Here is a 20,209-nt window from a genome sequence, read left to right as displayed (position 1 = left end):
GAGTGGCTCTCACTCACGAGCGCTGGCTGAGCGGTACTGCAGAAAGTTAAAATCTCTTCTCCCCCCCCCCCCCCCCCCGAGAGCGGCCCCAAGTTATGCTGTATCCAAGAGTGCACTGCTTTTGATCGCAACAAAATAACAGCAGCTTGGAAGCATAGTTGAGACCAGTAAAACCTTGCTGTAACCTGCAAAATATAGTTGTTCAGGTGACTATCTGATGCTGACATCCTCAGTGCAGTTTTGCTCCTGGAACGTTGTCTCGCACACTGCTCTGAAGAGAGAGGTGTCTTTTCCTTGGCCTTTTGGAAGCCGGTTGGCTTGGCGGGCATCCAGCTGGCACTCTCTTTGACCTTTTTGTCCGACCCGGTCGGCGTCTTGCAATGCTTGTGGGTTGAACACGGATTTGACACCCTCGGCGCCTTCGTGCTGCTGCCGTTGTTTTGAAGGCCATCATGAGCCCTGTGGCATCACTTCCATTGTGCACATGGCTCAGCTCATGCCCAAGGTTCCTTATGATTTCCAGATACGCTGGATTGTGCACATTTATAGCATGCAGACGCCGCAGCTGAGACTCCAAGCTCTGGTACACCTCTTCTTCAGCCTGCGTAAAAGATGTTTTTAAAACTGGTTGGCTAGATTCGGCCACATCTAAACCTGAATGCCCACAGCTCTATAGCCATCATGTGATGAAGGTTCATATTTGCAGGGTAGGCTATGGGATTTGCTTATTGCTTTTTTCGTATTAGCGTGCACACTTCTCTGCAATTGCTACGAGTGCTCACCTATGACTGTGGCATGCATTACTGTCATGATGTTGTGATCACGGATAAATTAGCAGCATAGAGATACTGATATTCATTTGTTGGAAATTAAACTTCACTCTGGCAACAAATATCTCTTACTCAATGTGTAGTGTCTGGCTTAATATATCTCTTAATATATCTGTTATGCTGATGCAACAGAAGGTCTGGTCATAGAACAGACTGTCGAAACTAAACTCGCTTGAGATAGATATTTTGTCAGCAAACACTTAGAGGCAAAACTAGGTAATACATTGTTCCTTGCTTGGTACTTTCTTTCATATGATTGGAATGCTGCCGACTTGAAGGTGCAACTCAGATCATTGAGGCTTTAATTGTATAGCAGAAAATCCTCAGCATTGTGCTTGTGCATATGTTCTCTTCCTATGGGTATGCTAAGAGCAACCAGCTAAAAGATTTGTTTGGTGAGGAAGGAAGGAACTATGAGGAGGAAGAGCTATGGGAAATATGTACCTGGGCAAGTTCGGGCTCATCTGCATCTTTCACATCAGGTGGCGACAGTCTTGATGTAGAAGCCTGAGGGTCTTCATGCAACCCACTTGCTTCAGAAGCCAGTGGGCCTTCATAGTTGCAGATTTCCTCAACGGGTTCTTCTGGGTGCTCCTGTCCTTCAAGGAAAGGCATGAAGAACTCTCGAGGTGGGCACTTGTCACCCAGGGCCAGCTTTCCCAAATGGTACCTGTCATCTGTGTCCAGCGCGGGAGCATTTGGAAATAGTCCTCCAAAAGTCTCATGCACTAGCGCCTGGTGCTTGCAAAAGGCGCCTTGTTTCCCAGCTGCACACTCCAAAGTCTGCGGACACCTCATACACTATACCTTGGTGTGTGGCACTGGGCAGAGCATAAAGGTTGTGGCCAATCGATTTTATGGCTTCGGCAGCGCCTGACGGCATCCTGGAAAGCAGTTGTTTATACACAAGCTGATGATTGGCAACACGGCTGTTGGCATGGCGGAGGATGCGGCTCTCAAAGTACTTCTCCCACACCACAGCCACTGCATCCACTAGTGCTACAGCATTAAAAGCCTCTGCCCTGTTCAGCACAATGTCTTTGCGAACACGGATAGTGGTCTCGGAGAAATTGTTTGTATTGTGTCCACGTGTGATAATACTGGCCCGGAACAGGAGCACTCACTCCTCTTCTCGTTTGAGGAAGGCCTCCACCCGCTCAACGAAGCCCTGGTATGGTTGTGACCGAAGCCTGTTTTTTGCAGCTTCCAGCTTCTCCTCCGTATCAGCATACATGACCTGAAATCGGAGTTCGAAATCGTTCAGACAAATGCAGCAGCGCCTACATATTTGCCTGTTTATGCTCTGTTTAGAATTTCATGCAAATTGCCACTTTGAAAAAGACACTGCATTTGGATAAAACTTGCCTCCTGGATTGCTGACATAAGTTGACGTCCATTGGTCTTGTCAACATTGTTGTGAGAAGCCATCAGCCAGCGTCACTCGGCCTGTGCCACATGAAAATGGCACAGGAGCTGCTTAGCCGAAGGCCATGCTTCCCGCAATGCAGCCTTCTCTGCACTGGAGTTGTCAGTCATGAACACACTGGGTGCCTGCACGAAAAACAGTAGCATAAGCCTGTCATGCCAAGAAGAATAGATAGACTTTATTGGTGTCCCTTGGAGTTCATGCTCGAACTTGTTTTTTGTGTACTGCTGATATTATAGCAGACATTCATCTTTAAATCGGACTTTACATAAATGGTTATGCCTTTTATTTAGAAGGAAAGAATGCCTGAGATGAGCTGTTGCTAAACATCTTCACATAGCATGAATCCTAGCAGATATCTGCCAACTTTCAGACAACTGTGTTTACCAACAAACTTTTCTCACATAGCAAAGGCAGTTTTGTGCTGTCAGCATTAAATAACCGATAGACGAATACTCTGGACTGAACTTAATAGTAACTTTGGGTGGAATAGGCATGTTCATTCTGATTTATCAAGCAGCTTGTGCAGGATGCTCTTGTTTAGATAAGCACATTGACTGTCTTCCTTAGAATATATATCATTGTATCTATGTATGAACAATACATATGGACGGCCGCTCGATGGAAGCGCACTAGGAGCGGCCTGCTACATCGCCCGAAACCGGCGGGAGGCGCCTACTTCCAGTCGCCACCGCCGCGGCACCACCGTTCGGGGATAGCCGCGCGCGGAGTGCTGCGCCTGGCTGCGCTTTGAGGGAGGCGTAGGCGTGGTAGAAGCGCTTTATTTTAAGGATATAAGAGCTCCGCTTCACACAATTTGGCAACAAGAATTAGTATATACTGTCATGTCTAGTGTGACCATGTCAGCACTTAGCGCTTGCTCAGCAAGGATGTACACTGGAGTGTACCCCGAAAAACTTAGTCACGGTGGTTGAAGGCCACTGGAAAGGAGAGCTCGCATTACCGTGATGTTGCATCGGATCCAGTTGTTCGTCACATTAAAATGTGATTCGGCTGTAAACAATTCGAAGGTGTTCATCTGCCATGGTAGCCTAATGCATAACCACTTGACTGTGTCGCGAATTCCGTGTGTCATTTTAATACCATTTACTTATTCCTGCATACAGCTTTTATACACAAATTGATGTCAACCTGTTCTAAGCTGCCAGCGCTATCCAATAAAAAATGTCCTACTATGAGCAACCTCTGTGAAAATGCGACATGTAACCAACCTTTCTATCTCATTGTGACAAATTTTAAGGTGCAAATATAAAGATGTTTATTAGGTTAAATCTAGATGATAACCTGGGATCTTCGACTCAGTTGGAGACCTTAAACTTTGTACGCCAGAACGCTATACGTCATGGCTTCCCGCATTTTGCATGACCGGACAAAGTAAGCGCGCTTGATAGAGCCGGTCTGCCTCAAGGTGCTACATATATGCGCCGAAAGTTTTTAATAATATTTTTATTGGCTGCTCGCAAACCCATACAATTTTGCTGGTTCGTAATTTTCAATGGAAGAACGTTCATCGAGTGTTGCTGTTGTGAAACTATTAGCTGTGATCACAAGAATGTTGACGCGTCAGAGCGCAACTGCAGCCGAGATTCCACAAGCAGCCAAGTACGCTTATTTAATGGCCACACAAAAAAAGGAAGAAAATTACCGATCGCAGACGGAAAACCTTTCTTGAGAGAGGTTTATGCCATAGCCATACACATCGCTCCACTGTTGAGTTGACATTTCCAGCCCAGCTCGCTATCAGTGGGGGATATCTTGCATAGCGCCTTAGCATGGGTACGATCATTGTTTTTATAGATTAGCTGCAGGTACTGTATACAGTGAGAAAACAATGATGAAACCAAAAGTTTACACAGCTTGCTACTTCACCGGACCTCTTCAGACTTCGTCATCCTGTTAATGAAGGTGCGCGTAAGCTGACAAAGCTTGATTACTTCCTTTGCGGGGTATATCAAGCCTCCATTGTCCTTGGTTTTCATTAACCTGTAACTGGTCAAGTTGACTCATATTTCCTGCAACAGGCTCTTGCACGACTGACATATCGCCTCAAAATCGTTACCAAATATCGCATAAATTAAGCAACAATCTGGTAGTGATAAACAAATCTTGGGGTTCTTAAGTCTCCTTGAGGAGCCTCGTTAGAGTGCCCGCACTTTGCTACCTGCTTATTCACCGTATCCCGTAACTGCTGCCTCTGTCTCATATCATTAGAATGCAGCCTTAAGCCACCCCAATATGTGAAATAGCACCCTACAGATAGCTATATAAAGCCCCTCTTTACCGCAGCCGTACGAACGTGCCCTATAGGAGTATAGTGTGCCTGACTTGGGATCTAAGGGTCCTCCCGCTTTTAATAATTCCCATTTCACCCTTACATCTTATTGACTCTCTCTGGTTTGGCAGCTCCTGCCACATTGAACATGTCATGTGTTCTCATTGCGCCAAAGGTATCTGGCCATATCACCAACTAAAGTGGTGGTGGTGGTGGTGAAAACATTTATTATTATAATACATATAGGTATGTACACTAGGTGGGATGCCTCTTACCACAGAGGTTATTTTTTCAACTGTCCGCCGACAGAGCGGGCGCCGGATTTTCTGTGGAACGTGGCTTTTCGTTTTATCGCATCGGCTCAAACAGTCTCAACAGTATAAACAAATGTTGTATGCACAGGCTCCCTTACTTGCAAGGCCACTCAGACTAGCGCGGCAAGATTTAGAACAAATTGCATGCTTATATATAAAAAAACCTTCGGAGCTTTTTCTGATATGTCCTCGCAATATAACCTGCAAGAAAAGCTTCTGGTGCTAACTCATCGTGTTCATCTGCTTCCCAACGCATAGTTAAAGATCCTAGTTCACTGGCCAGCTCCCTGGTAACTAAATAGGTTAAACAACGTGACGGGAACACAGGAAAAGAGGACGACACAACTAGCGCGGTTATGCCGTCTTCTTCTCCTGTGTTCCCGTCGCGTTGTTCGCACGGTTAACCTATAATTAATCACCAACAAGTCCAATCTGCTGTCCCTTGTAGCAAATTCAATGGCAGCTGATAGGGCATTACGCTTCAGCATCTGGACTTTTTAACCGCAACGCCGCTTTCATTTCAAAGGAAGCGAGTGCATTTCCACTCCTCGCTGCTGTCTGCCTGAAGCGAGCTCAGCAGATAAAATTAGAGGGTCTCATAGAAGTCTCTTAAGCGCAGGAAAAGCCTACCCTTCTCCTATCATTTGCCTCTCATCGTTTGCCGCAGTTTGTCATTTCAAGTCGTCGTTTGATATATTGGTCGTTTCTCAGTCATGATGAGTCTGCCTGTGTAGTCATTGTAGCCCTTGGTGGTGGTAAAAACTTTTATTGTCCGGAAGATTGTAGCCCTTATCACTCATAACTAAGCAGGTTACTCATTTAGAATCAGCAATGGTCATTACATGTCATTTCACATATTGATCATTTCGTTGTCATTAACCGTAATGATGAGTAATGCCTAGCTATTATAGTCATTACCACACATTGCTAAGCACTTTTACTCATTTCGAATCAGTTGCGGTCATTACATGTCATAGTTGATATACTGGTCATTACAAATCATTTTAATCATTATTAACCATTATTAGTTATTAGCATTAGTCATTATCTCTATCAATGTCTATAACTTTTATTACCTATCACTATCAATCATTTTCATTCCTAATCTCCCTACTTGGACGTCCGCTTTTGCGACTGACACACCAGTGCACAGATGCGATCCACAGATTAAAGGCACAGCTTTTGCGCACAGATTTTCGCTCCATGAGCCTAGAATAACCTTCGCCTTAAAAAACAAGCGCATCCCGTCTCAACTTTAACGTGGTTGCACACGCGCACACAAAAAAAGTTTGCGTTTATCACGCAGACGCGAGGCGAACGCGCCCAGAAAGGAAGCAAACCGCGCGCTCAGAGCCGGCGACCCCGGCGGCGACGTGTCCCCGAACAGTGGCGCCCTCAGCAGAAATAGCGGGCGCAACTGTAAACTCCCCAAGGACGCGCTTGCCCATTGACGGCGGCGCGACGCAGCAGGCCGCACCCAGTGCGCTTCCATCGAGCGGCCGTGACATATGTATCAGATGTAAAATTCTAATATGTATCATTCTGTCGTTCCATGTGTCAGGCTCGGGACACTTGGCAGCACACTGTAAACATTGTGAGGATAATTGTGCTCCGATATACAATCAGGAATGGGTCATTTTTTCAAGTTCAGACCGGAAGGAGCGTGAAATACTGGAAGCCTTTGTCATTTACAAGGAAGGGCAGTCGTGCGTAAGCAAGTCATTCTTATCTTTATCATCCAAAGAATTACATTTTTCGAACCAGAAGGTGCCATTACACATGCGCTTTAGGGTGTGATTTTTTGTACATGGTTTCCCTATATATTGAATACATCTGTCTGGATTAAAACCAAGTTGATGTCTAGTGTTCATGATGTCCGTCTCTCTTCTGTCCTTGTCTTTAGCGCTAGTTACCATATGCCTTGGATCTAGAAAGGTCTGCTGAATTCATATCAAATAACTTCCGATATGTATTACTTTATATCTTTTTTTAGCTGGCCTAATTATAAATCGTACTTCCTGACTAGACTTCACAGAGTAGTAACAGGGCACTGCGGAATAGAACTTTCCAATTTATGTTCCTTGTTAATTGCGTATGCAACTAGACAACAACACCAAGTTGATCGTCAGGTTGATCATCTTTCTGTTAACAGCTCTTGTGTGCACATTTTTCTCAGAATTCTTGTGTTCAGTTTTCTTTTGTGAAAGCTTATTTCTTTTTTCTACTCATCTGTAACTTCAATTGTAGGGTTGGATTATCATTTAAAAAAAGATATCTTACAGTCAGTGTGCCTAGTGAAGTGAACTATTTAGCACTTCTGCTTTTTATATTATGGGCTGAAAAAGCTGCTTCTGTCTTCTTTATAGTTCGTCGCAAGATTTTACGCCTGCTTTAGACAAGTGTCACATAGTATGTTAAACTAGGACGGCTAATTGGGTTAATTGGTAAGGATTCATTTATAGGAACAGCACAAAAAGACGATGAACAAGGAAAGGATTCACAAGGTGCTGACTATTATGTTTATTTTTAGTATGACTAGTATGTTTATTTGTTCATGGCAGTTTTATGGGGAACTAACATTGTTCCATTTCATGACACAACATGTTACTAAACTTGAACAGTTTGTTCCATTCTTTTGTTCACTCAAGCTTGACGATATGCAGTACTGGCAATTGCATTTTTGCAAAGTGCATCTTGCTGTGCTACTTTTTGTTTAACAGTGGGGAAACATCACTATTACATTTCGTTTATGGAATGCTTTCAGGGATGAGGTCGTAGCCTAAAATTGAATCTCAAAAAATGCCTCGAAACTCTTGCAATTCTTGTTGGCCAATGATATTTTATGTTGAGTAAATAATGAGGTAGAATGCATGCATGAACGTTACTTTTCTTTTTCAAAATTCAATTACGCATGCACAGAAATGCTGTAGTTTCAAGTTCTTTCCTTACACCCTGACCTCCAAAGCAGAAAGGATGAGTGTCGCTCAGAAGCTTGAATGCAGTCAGGTATCCTGTGCTCTGCTCGTTATGAATGAGCACTGCTAATGGAACAGCACCAGCCATTGTTGCCACCAGCACCACTGTGACACTGCACTTTGTAGAGTCACAAGAAGCTGTTGAGTCTGTGAAGACAATGTCTCTTGCAGTCTAATGCCTGGGCCCTCTTCATGATGGGGGTTACTACGAGAGCAGCCCAGCAGGTACCAGTGTCACTCCGGCACACTGTCACAGCTGTGCCTGGAAACTGGTGAGAGGACACTGTTACTTTCTGAGAGAAGACTAAGGGTGCATTCTATTCCCTAAGAATCTCTGAACTTGGCTTCATACACTGAAGGACACCTGCACTGACCATGCTGAGTTATTGTCAAAATGCAAGCTTCTATATTTATCACCAAATTTGCCCCAAGCATTGGCTACATTGGCAAGTTACAGTTATGCAGACACTTTTCACAAAGTGAACAGACACTATTTGGATGCACATGCATCTCAAACTGAGCCATGGTGTTGTGACAAGTTTTCTCATACCTTCAGCTGCATAGAGGGCTGCTTTCTCCTCCAGTTTCAATAGGGGGTCGATGGTTCCACCGCCAAAGAATGCAGACCTCCAGACACTGTGCCAGTGTTGTACTGTTCTTGCAAGAGGGTTAATGCAATGCACCATTGGCCAGCAACACCGGTCCATTTTATTCCATACACAGCTTGCTTTCACGAAGCCTGCGTGCTTCACCAACACATCCCGTCACTAAAATACTGGATGAATGTTTCTCGCGTAGTGCGGGTGCCACGAAGAAGGCGCAGAGCATCTGCTGACTGCGTACTGTGTGTGTGTCTGCAATCAATTTTAATGACTGCAACCAAGGGCACGTCTCTCCGCAGGTATCCATCATATCTCTTAGTGGGTTTTGTCACTTTTTTAATCTTGATGTCCAGCCTCGCCATGCAGTCATTGTTGCGCCGTCCGGATAATTTGTTCCTTTTGCTGTGTTGGCAGCGCCAAACCCTGTGCAAGACCATTCTGAAAATCGTACAGATGAAGTAATTAAGAATGACAATATATGTTACTGCATGGTGCTCAACCTAAATTATGCTATAAGATAATGGTTTTATGAGCGACAGTGAAGGCGAAGCTGCAAAAATGGAAAATTTTCCCACCAGTCGAGGCAGGAAAATTTTCCAAGACGGTTCCGATAAAGTTGCAGAACATTGTATAAGTGACACATATGTAAAAATGTAAACACACACACCTGCACATACATAGACATTATATATATATATATATATATATATATATATATATATATATATATATATATATATATATATATATATATATATATATATATATACATACATAAATATATAAACCAGTAGCCCTGCTGGTCCCATTGGATAGCCTACTATATTGTGCAGGAAACCTCTAACAAACGAAACGCAAGGTTTAGATTGGCCAGTGCATTGCTGCTTATAGGTGGCAGCCGGTTTGCATTTATGGTATCAATCTTTACACCAATTTCGTACACCAAAAAATTTGGTTTTTTTTTCAAGTGCTAGCCACAGTGAGCTAGCTGCTGCTATGAGGCATTGGAAGCATCATGGAAGAGAGAAATTATCATTTTGCCACAGCATAGTAGGGTGCGAGACTTTTCTATCTGCTGTCTGCTAGTGTGTAGCAGACGACATCAATGACCAATGACGTGTCTCCTGACGATCGGCTACAACGCTCTAAGTAAGAAGTGTATAAAATGATATGTTATCTGGATTACGTAGCGTACTTTTTGCTGTACAATTTAAAAAATGCAGGTTTTCAGTGCCTACGAGCGCATTGACGTTTCTCGGCGCGAGCCGTTAAGAGCCAAAAGTAGCCGTTCCGAAGTCTAGACAAGAGCAAGGAGGCGCTGAGCAGAGCAACGCAACCACAGAACGCAACGCCTACTAGAGTGACCGCGGTTGGTGGCGACGGTATTTCGTGAACGTGGTAGATCTACGGCTAGTATTTTGCGTTTTTGACATGATTTAAACGTCATTGTCAGTATGAGTGATTTGAGGGCGTTACTTCCGAAGCGTCTGTGTAAATTTGAACAGACTAAGCGGTCTTCTCTACAAGGTCGAGTCTGGTGATTATTGGGTAAGTAAAAAGTATCTCTCGCTCCTTTTGTGGTAATCTAGTTGTGTATGGTGTGGTAAGGTTGGTCTGAAGTCCAGCAGGTTTGTGAGAACTAATTTAAATCACAAAGACGAACCGTGACGCAAGCTGGCACAACGGCTACCAGTGCAGATGGGCAGTGATGACCGCCGCTGTATTATTCTGCTCAGGTGTGTTTGGCTTTATGTGTTACTGCCTCGAATTTTTCACCGCATTCCGGTGATCACGGTTTATTCTACCATACTGCGATCCCATGAGGTGCTGGTAGTTGCGGTTAAAGCTAGAAAGCTAGCCCGTAATATGTAAACAGGCAAAAGTCCGATGGCTTATAAAAAATGTGATCCGTCCGAACTACTGCGGTCCGTAGCAGTCGAGAACGATGTTCGCTTTTAAAACTTTACGAAGAGAGCTTATAGTTCGAAAAGCTACATCGCAGTGGCGCCTTTCGAGGGAAAAGCTCTTCATGCTCAGAGAAAGGTTACTTTCGCCTACAGTTTTGCGGGAGGCAGATTGCGCATTCCCCGCAGGGGGCACCTGTTAAAGCAGGTGTTTGTGTGTTTTGTGCGACACCACGGACCCCGAGCACCCACGCTTAGCCGTGCGTGGCATCGTCGTGTCTGGGGAAAAGGGGATCCTGGTGGTTGAGCCGATGCCGAGTGTTTGGACCTTTAAGGCCCCTCGGCGGAGGCAACACACCACTTTGGCCCACGCTTCCCATAGACGGCACCTCCGGGCTGACCCACCCGGGGGAAATCGGCAGTCGCCTTTTCCTGTCCTCCTCTCCATCTTTCACTTTCCTGTCATCTATCCTACAACTCTCCTGTCCTCTACTCTCTTCTTGGTTTTTTCCTTACTTCCCGGCGGCGAGGGTTAACCTTGTGTGGCTGACTACCCTGAGTTGAGCCATATTAGGTTATAGTTAAGGTATACAGCTGGCGTGGGCAGGGCTTTTTTTTAGGCACCTGTCCCGTCCCCTTGTTGGACTCCATGGTGGGTGGCTGGTACCATAACCGAACAACAAAATAAATTTTATGGCTTCTTCCCTTTCCGCAACTGATCGCCCTCCCGCCAAGAGAGGGCGCACCGATGTGACGAACAAGTTTTTCACTAAAAATGTAAACAGCTTCCCCCGCTTTCATGTCATTCACTCCGAACAAGCAGAAAAAACTGCCCGTCAAGTCTCACCGTTCCTTGTGACAAAGACTCTCACAGACACAATAGGTCCAGGCTACAAAGTCAAAAAGCTACCAAATGGTGACCTCCTCTTAGAAGTGCTGTACAACCACCAGTGCGAAAAGCTAGCAGCTGTTACATCATTCGGTGATGTCCCTGTCACAATCTCACCACACCGCTCACTCAATACAGTTCGTGGGGTCATTTCAGATAATGACCTCAAGTTTCTGACCGAAGAAGAATTGCTCGAAGGACTCAAGGACCAAAATGTCATCAACGTTTACCGAATCAAGATCAGGCGAGACAACAAAGAGATCCAAACTAAGCACATCGTCTTGACATTTGCGCTGAGCACCCTTCCAGACTCCGTTGAAGTAGGATACACAAAGCTGCAACTCAGACTGTACATACCTAACCCACGTCGCTGTTATAACTGCCAGAGATATGGCCACAGCTCCCAGAGCTGCCGAGGCCGACTCACCTGCGCAAAATGTGCTTCAAATGAACATGCCACTGACAACTGCCAAACTGAACCAAACCTTTGCGTAAACTGTGAGGGCAACCACCCAGCATACTCAAGATCCTGCCCAACATGGAAGAAAGAAAAAGAAATTGTAACCTTAAAAGTCACTGAGAACATTACATTCGGAGAGGCGAGAAAGCGGCTTTCATTGGTCCAAAGCCCAACTTACTCCGTTGTGACGCAACAGGGCGCAGCGTCACAGCGTGCTTCGGCACCCGCCCAGGTCACGGGTAGTGACCCTGGTGTGGAGCCATCCGCGCCCACGGTGGCTGCAGCTGGCGCTGCTCCACCACCCCCAAAGCAGGCTTCGCGACCTTCCAGGTCTGCGGGGCCCAAGGCCTCTTCTCACACGGGGAGGCCTACTTCAAGCGTTCCGGTGTGTTGTCCGCGGTCATCCAGCGTGTCTGAAGACGCGATGGACACGACAACACAGGGTAGTCCTGTGCCGTCAAGACGGCGGGACTCCTTAGAGCGTGCAAAAAAGGACAAGCCCCGAATCACGGGGCCAAAAACAACGTAGTCTCTATTTTACTCATATAGCTTAAGATGGCTTTTGTAATAAACTGGAATTGCAGGGGACTGCTTAATAACTTAAGCGACATAAAAGACATTTTAGCAACATATTCACCTGTGGCCTTATGTCTGCAGGAAACAAACCTGAGTCCTCTACATGTGAATATTCTTAAAAAATACAAAGTCTTCCGCCGTGATCGAGAGCAGGCATGCAGGCTCTCGGGCGGTGTTGCCATCATAGTTAAAAACAATATTGCATCTCGTGAACATAGGCTCAAAACTCGGCTAGAAGCAGTAGCTGCCACACTTATCACGTATAAAACAATCACAATTTGCAGTATTTATATAGAGCCACACTTAAAAATAGCACTCCATGATATCGAAGACCTTTTCAGCCAACTGCCAGATCCATGCGTAGTAGTTGGCGATTTTAACGCCCACTCTTCTTTCTGGGGCAGTGAAAAAACTGACACGAGGGGCCAAATTTTAGAAGACTTTATTCTGTGCAATAATATCTGCTTACTTAACACCAAAAAACCCACTTACTGCTCCCCGAGCTCCGGTAAACTGAGTTTTATTGATTTATCTTTCTGCTCATCATCGGTTCTTAGCGATTTTAAATGGGATGTCTTAGATAATCCGCATGGAAGTGATCACCTACCTACAACAATCAGTCTAACATCATCACCATCTATAATTCAAACCAAACCAAGATGTTGGAAGCTGCATTTAGCAGACTGGAAGCTTTTTAAAGAGAAAGCCGACTTGAGAAAACTATTTGCCGAAGATTTTAATGTCGACGAGTTAAATGAAAGATTTACCTCTTGTATTTTAGCCGCCGCACGCCAAGCCATCCCTCAATCATCTGGAGTTGTGAGACAGAACTGTAAAGTGTGGTGGACAAAAGACTGCAGGGAGGCAAAGAAAAAACAAAATAAGGCGTGGAGTATATTTCGCAGGTACCCCACACAAGAAAATCTCCTAATTTTCAAAAAGGCTAGAGCTAAAGCCCGCTATGTGCATCGTACTGCTGAAAAAGCTTCATGGCAGCATTACATCTCTTCTATAAACAGTCATATAACATCCAAGGATATGTGGGCACAAGTAAATAAATTAAATGGCAAGTACTCCCCGTTTACAGTTCCTCTCCTTACAGACCCAAATACCCAGACAAGCATTCAAGAGCAAGCGGACATTTTAGGTGAACATTTTTTCATGGTATCTAGCTCATCACATTATTCAGAATCATTTTTAAAGTATAAAAGCCAAGCAGAAAGACAGAAATTACCTACTACTGGCAGCGTTCACGAATCATACAACAGTCCCCTTACACTACAAGAAATAAACACAGTTCTCTCTTCCGGCAAACGTACAGCACCAGGCCCAGATGAAATACACTATCAAATGCTAGCCCATCTTTCTGAATCCTCAGTTGAAGCACTCTTAAAATTTTTTAACAAGGTATGGATGTCAGGAGAAATACCGCAGGCCTGGAAGAAAGCCATTATTGTTCCGTTACTGAAACATGGAAAGCCACCAACATCCCCAAGCAGTTATAGGCCCATAGCACTAACGAGTTGTATCGCTAAATCGTTTGAAAGTGTTCTAAATATCAGGCTCATGTTTACACTTGAATCTCGCAAACTTCTCGACACACGCCAATGTGGATTTAGAAAAGGATGTTCGACAACTGATCATCTTGTGCGCTTGGAAAATACGGTACGAGAAGCATTTATACGCAGACAACACTGCCTTGCCGTATTTTTTGATTTAGAAAAAGCTTATGACACGACGTGGAGGTATGGAATCCTACGTGACCTGGGAGACCTTGGCATCCGCGGCAGAATGTTAAAATGCTTGAAAGAGTTTTTGTCCGACCGTTCTTTCCAAGTTCGTCTCGGTGCTACTCTGTCAAAACGTTTCACTCAGGAGAATGGTGTCCCTCAGGGGTGCATCTTGAGTACCACGCTGTTTATAGTAAAAATGAACTCCATAGTAAAAATAATCCCAACGACCATCATGCATTCAGTCTATGTCGATGACCTACAAATAGCATGTACATCCTCTAATGTATCAACGTGTGAGAGACAAATTCAATTAACAGTGAATAAACTAGCGACATGGGCAGATAGAAATGGTTTCAGGTTCTCTGCACAGAAATCAATAGCCGTTTTATTCTCACTTAGACGAGGTTTGCAAGTGGACCCTACAGTTTACCTCAATGACATTGCTCTCCCAGTAAAACACGAACATAATTTTCTAGGCATTACTTTCGACAGAAAGCTTACTTTCCTCCCCCACATAAACACCCTTAAAAAGAAAGCCTCCCAAATCTTTAAATATACTCAAAGTGCTGTCACGTAAACGCTGGGGAGCCGACAGGACATGCCTTCTGCAGATTTATCGTTCAGTTGTACGTTCGAGCTTGGACTACGGTTGCATAGTCTACGGTTCCGCAAGACCCTCATACCTAAAACGACTAGACCCAGTCCACAACCTAGGTCTGCGTCTTTCGACCGGGGCATACAGGACGTCGCCTGTGCGAAGTCTGTATGTAGAAACCAACGAACCATCTCTTGAGGACAGAAGAACCATGCTAACTTGTTCATACATTCTTAAGATCCGTTCGCTACCAACACACCTCTGCTACCCCATAGTAACAAAGTGCCCGTCCAGAACCCTGTTCAACAACAAACCGCAAGCAGTCAGACCCCTCCTCCTCCGCTTCGAACAGATGTGCGAAGAAATAAAAATACTCGATACACTCCCCGACATTGCACAATGCCCTGATCCATTACCCCCTTGGTATAAATTTCCCTGTGTATGCGACCTTCCTTTAACACAGTTTGACAAACAACAAACTCCACACGAACACATATTACAAGAATTCCTGACATTAGAGGAAAAATACAAAGACCACAATACATTTTATACCGACGGTTCTAAAACTACCTCATATATTGGTAGTGGTGTCGTAGAAAACAATCGCCAGAAAACAGTTAGGTTGCCCAATTGTGCATCAGTGTTCACTGCAGAAAGTTATGCCATATCCATAGCTGTGGAAAAAATAATAAAATGCAATATTGAAAAGAGTATAATCTACACTGACTCCCTCAGCTTAATCACAGCATTACACTCTAAAAATGCAACAGAACCTGTAGTGGGAAAAATAATACATTGCATAACATCAGCCGAAACACGAGGTTACAAAATTAAATTCTGCTGGGTACCTAGCCATGTCGGAATCGTAGGTAACGAGACAGCTGACGAATGTGCAGCAGCTGCCCGAAAAGCAAAAATAGAAAAAGTAAATGTACCACGCAAAGATGTTTTGAAATTCATACAAAAAAAGCTCAGGGAAAAATGGCAAGCCTCATGGAAAAATGAAATAAACAACAAACTACACGTCGTGAAACCAGTTGTCGAAGAATGGAAGTCATGCAGTCACCAGAAACGCTTCATGGAGGTAATATTATGTCGCCTTCGAATAGGACACACGCATCTTACTCATAGTTACATTCTCAAAAAAGAAGATGAACCCATATGTGAAGACTGTGGACATGGACTGACGATAAACCACATTTTAATTTCATGTAAAAAACTCGAAAAGCTACGGAAAAAGCATTTCACTCTATTTTACACCAAACAGATACCATTCCATCCATCACTTCTCCTAGGAGAGAATGAAATTGTAGACATTTCATGTGTTTTTAGTTTCTTAGAAGAAACATCCTTCCTGAACAAACTATGATATCTTAACACTTCATTCCTTTTAAAAAAAACCATAATATACCTTGTGCTTGGCGCATGATAGCCTGAGTTGCTTATGCGCCATAAAACACAACACAACAACAACAACAAGATTGCACATTACTGATATCCGACTGTTAATGCTACAAGTGTTACGTTTATCCTAATGACTTTTTCTCACTTAATAGCCTAGCCTGATGCTGTATGGCAAAAACGATTTTTTGAATATCTTTGTAGCACATTTGAAAAGAATTCAGAAATGCTTGCACATTTTGTTCACAGTTGCTGTGCAGCATCAGAGCACCCTGTGATGATGGGGATATTGGTGTCTTTTGTTGTGTTGTCACTAGGGGTGAAAGTGCTGTTCCATTTGCTCTATTCTGCTCCAAACTTCTTTCCCTGCTCCAAACGGGCTGCTGTGGTGTTCTTTAATCAAATTTTGTGGAGCATGGTTTTGCCTTCTCAGTGAGTCAGTAATGGTATTGCTTACGAAAAATGTGCTCCGATGATGTTTTATTAAGAGACTGTGAGAAGCACAGCAGGGCAATGGCATGTTGTGAGTTGCGCATACACAGTATAGGGGCCGCCCTCGTAAAAAAGATGGCAGAATACCAGTGGCAGCAGTATCTCTCGCTGAGCCTACGTTTTTCACAATGTAGAAGAGCATGAAGCATAAATGTTTCTTCTCGAGTAAATTTTAAATGAAGTGATTGGAGGGAATTGATTGCTAAATAATACCCTGCGCATGTGACATAGCACTTTTCCTTGGCCACCACCAGCCGTTAAGAAACTTGCGTGGCTGCAAAGAACTACACAAGTGTTCTCTCTTTCACTCACTTGGGGTGGAGTTAAGCCACTGCCACAATGACATGATGAGGTAATTAAAGAAAAGGTTTATTATGGTTGCAGTTACAGAACAAACATGAACACTATCACCACCACGTCCACCACCTGCTGTGCGAATGCCGAGTGCTGAAGCAGACGCGGATCCGGGACCTGGTGGCAGCTGACCTCTCCCCCCATAATCAGTCGTCATATGCCGCTTGGACGCAGGAACCGCATCATCGTTCGCTCCTAGACTTCACCACAACAGCCAACCTTTTTTGATGTATTACATGAACACATCATGTTCTGCATTCAGTTTGCACAACATGCGCACAGACGCATTCGTGTTCAAGCAGTTGCTCTGTAGTTCGCACACACCACAAATTATCAATGATGGTGATAGTTATTTTGATGCTTCACCGCACAAAATCTGTGCCCTCTAACATTGGAGAAGAACAGGAAGTCACTCATAGGAAAGTAAATATAGATAGCTAGCACTCTGTAGCTAACACTTGGTTATCCTGACATTTCTTAACATCCTTGTTAAGCAGAGAAAAAACAGCACACACACACAAACAAAAACGTACGATGACTGTTTCATAAAACACTGTCACTGTCCCGTAAGCAGGCACTACTTGCTGCCAACGTGGGCAAAAGGATAGTCATTTTCATGCCAAAACCAGATACAACCTGCCACTCTTGCATGCATGATGTAAGGAATTCAACAAGTGTATCCGCAGACTGGGCTCTGTCTGGTGCAACAAGGATTGGGACATCCTTTGCCAAAATACTGTTAATACGCAAGTCCTCGTTGCATCTTCCAATACTCTTGGCTGAAGGCACAGTGCTATTTCCAAAAACATATAGGTCCGTTACCTCAGGTACAATTTATATGCTACACCTTGCTGCTGCCGAGGCACACAAAAGACAACCAGTTACCTGTGTCAATGAGAGTGAAGTTGCCATTCAGACATTCTTTGGTAAAGCAGCTGCGCTCTTGATTTGACATACTGGCTAACTCACTGTGTTTGCTTCATTTTGTTACCAAATTTGCTTGCAGTAATGCTGCATGTGGTGTTCCGTTGCAGCGAAGACATTGCATCGGTCATTTCGGTTGCTCTCGGGCTATATTGTAACTGTTGTTACGCAGATGTACAGTACAGAACAGAACTACTGCAGCCGCTGAATGAGGGCATCCAGAACGGGCCTACACTTCTCCGTCCTCCATCTCTACTTGTCTTTCTTCTACACTTATAATATAATATATATTAAAGGCACAGCTTTTGCGCACAGATTTTCGCTTCATGAGCCTAGAATAACCTTCGCCTTAAAAAACAAGCGCATCCCGTCTCAACGTTAACGTGGTTGCACACGCGCACACAAAAAAAGTTTGCGTTTACCACGCAGACGCGAGGCGAACGCGCCCAGAAAGGAAGCAAACCGCGCGCTCAGAGCCGGCGGCGACGTGTCCCCGAACAGTGGCGCCCTCAGCAGAAATAGCGGGCGCAACTGTAAACTCCCCAAGGACGCGCTTGCCCATTGACGGCGGCGCGACGCAGCAGGCCGCACCCAGTGCGCTTCCATCGAGCGGCCGTGACATATGTATCAGATGTATCATTCTAATATGTATCATTCTGTCGTTCCATGTGTCAGGCTTGGGACACTTGGCAGCACACTGTAAATATTGTGAGGGTAATTGTGTTCCGATATACAATCAGGCATGGGTCATTTTTTCACGTTCAGACCGGAAGGAGCGTGAAATACTGGAAGCCTTTGTCATTTACAAGGAAGGGCAGTCGTGCGTAAGCAAGTCATTCTTATCTTTATCATCCAAAGAATTACAATTTTCTAACCGGAAGGTGCCGTTGCACATGCGCTTTAGGGTGTGACTTTTGTATATGGTTTCCCTATATATTGAATACATCTGTCTGGATTAAAACCAAGTTGATGTCTAGTGTTCATGATGTCCGTCTCTCTTCTGTCCTTGTCTTTAGCGCTAGTTACCATATGCCTTGGATCTAGAAAGGTCTGCTGAATTCATATCAAATAACTTCCGATATGTATTACTTTATATCTTTTTTTAGCTGGCCTAATTATAAATCGTATTCCTGACTAGACTTCACACAGTAGTAACAGGGCACTGCGGAATAGAACTTTCCAATTTATGTTCCTTGTTAATTGTGCATGCAACTAGACAACACCAAGTTGATCGTCAGGTCGATCATCTTTCTGTTAACAGCTCTTGTGTGCACATTTTTCTCAGAATTCTTGTGTTCAGTTTCCTTTTGTGAAAGCTTATTTCTTTTTTCTACCCATCTGTAACTTCAATTGTAGGGTTGGATTATCATTTAAAAAAAGATTCTTTACAGTCAGTGTGCTTAGTGAAGTGAACTATTTAGCACTTCTGCTTTTTATATTATGGGCTGAAAAAGCTGCTTCTGTCTTCTTTATAGTTCGTCGCAAGATTTTACGCCTGCTTTAAACAAGTGTCACATAGTATGTTAAACTAGGATGGCTAATTGGGTTAGTTGGTAAGGATTCATTTATAGGAACGGCACAAAAAGACGAAGGACAAGGAAAGGACGCACAAGGTGCTGACTATTATGTTTATTTTTAGTATGACTAGTATGTTTATTTGTCCATGGCAGTTTTATGGGGAACTAACATTGTTCCATTTCATGACACAAACATGTTGCTAAACTTGAACAGTTTGTTCCATTCTTTTGTTCGCTCAAGCTTGACGATATGCAGTACTGGCAATTGCATTTTTGCAAAGTGCATCTTGCTGTCCTATCTTTTTGTTTAACAGTGGGGAAACATCACTATTACATTTCGTTTATGGAATGCTTTCAGGGATGAGGTCATAGCCTAAAACTGAATCTCAAAAAATGCCTCGAAACTCTTGCAATTCTTGTTGGCCAAGGATATTTTATGTTGAGTAAATAATGAGGTAGAATGCATGCATGAACGTTACTTTTCTTTTTCAAAATTCAATTACGCATGCACAGAAATGCTGTAGTTTCAAGTTCTTTCCTTACACCCTGACCTCCAAAGCAGAAAGGATGAGTGTCGCTCAGAAGCTTGAATGCAGTCAGGTATCCTGTGCTCTGCTCGTTATGAATGAGCACTGCTAATGGAACAGCACCAGCCATTGTTGCCACCAGCACCACTGTGACACTGCACTTTGTAGAGTCACAAGAAGCTGTTGAGTCTATGAAGACAATGTCTCTTGCAAAGTCTAATGCCTGGGCCCTCTTCATGATGGGGGTTACTACGAGAGCAGCCCAGCAGGTACCAGTGTCACTCCGGCACACTGTCACAGCTGTGCCTGGAAACTGGTGAGAGGACACTGTTACTTTCTGAGAGAAGACTAAGGGTGCATTCTATTCCCTAAGAATCTCTGAACTTGGCTTCATACA

General features: G+C 44.0%; 3 pseudogenes; all 3 read right to left on the bottom strand.

The window, feature by feature from the left end:
- The window catches only part of LOC146174549 (uncharacterized), a 342,251-nt pseudogene that overhangs the window by 64,606 nt on the left and 257,436 nt on the right, over positions 1-20,209 (bottom strand).
- LOC146174558 (uncharacterized) lies at positions 209-20,134 on the bottom strand (annotated as a pseudogene).
- LOC146174559 (uncharacterized) lies at positions 7,765-8,817 on the bottom strand (annotated as a pseudogene).

The sequence above is a fragment of the Amblyomma maculatum genome, chromosome 11, assembly GCF_055883805.1.
Source record: "Amblyomma maculatum isolate TAMU_Amacu chromosome 11, ASM5588380v1, whole genome shotgun sequence".
In the NCBI taxonomy this organism is placed as follows: Eukaryota; Metazoa; Arthropoda; class Arachnida; order Ixodida; family Ixodidae; genus Amblyomma; species Amblyomma maculatum.
The sequence above is the reverse complement of the archived record's forward strand: the minus strand, read 5'-3'. Positions and strand labels throughout refer to the sequence as shown.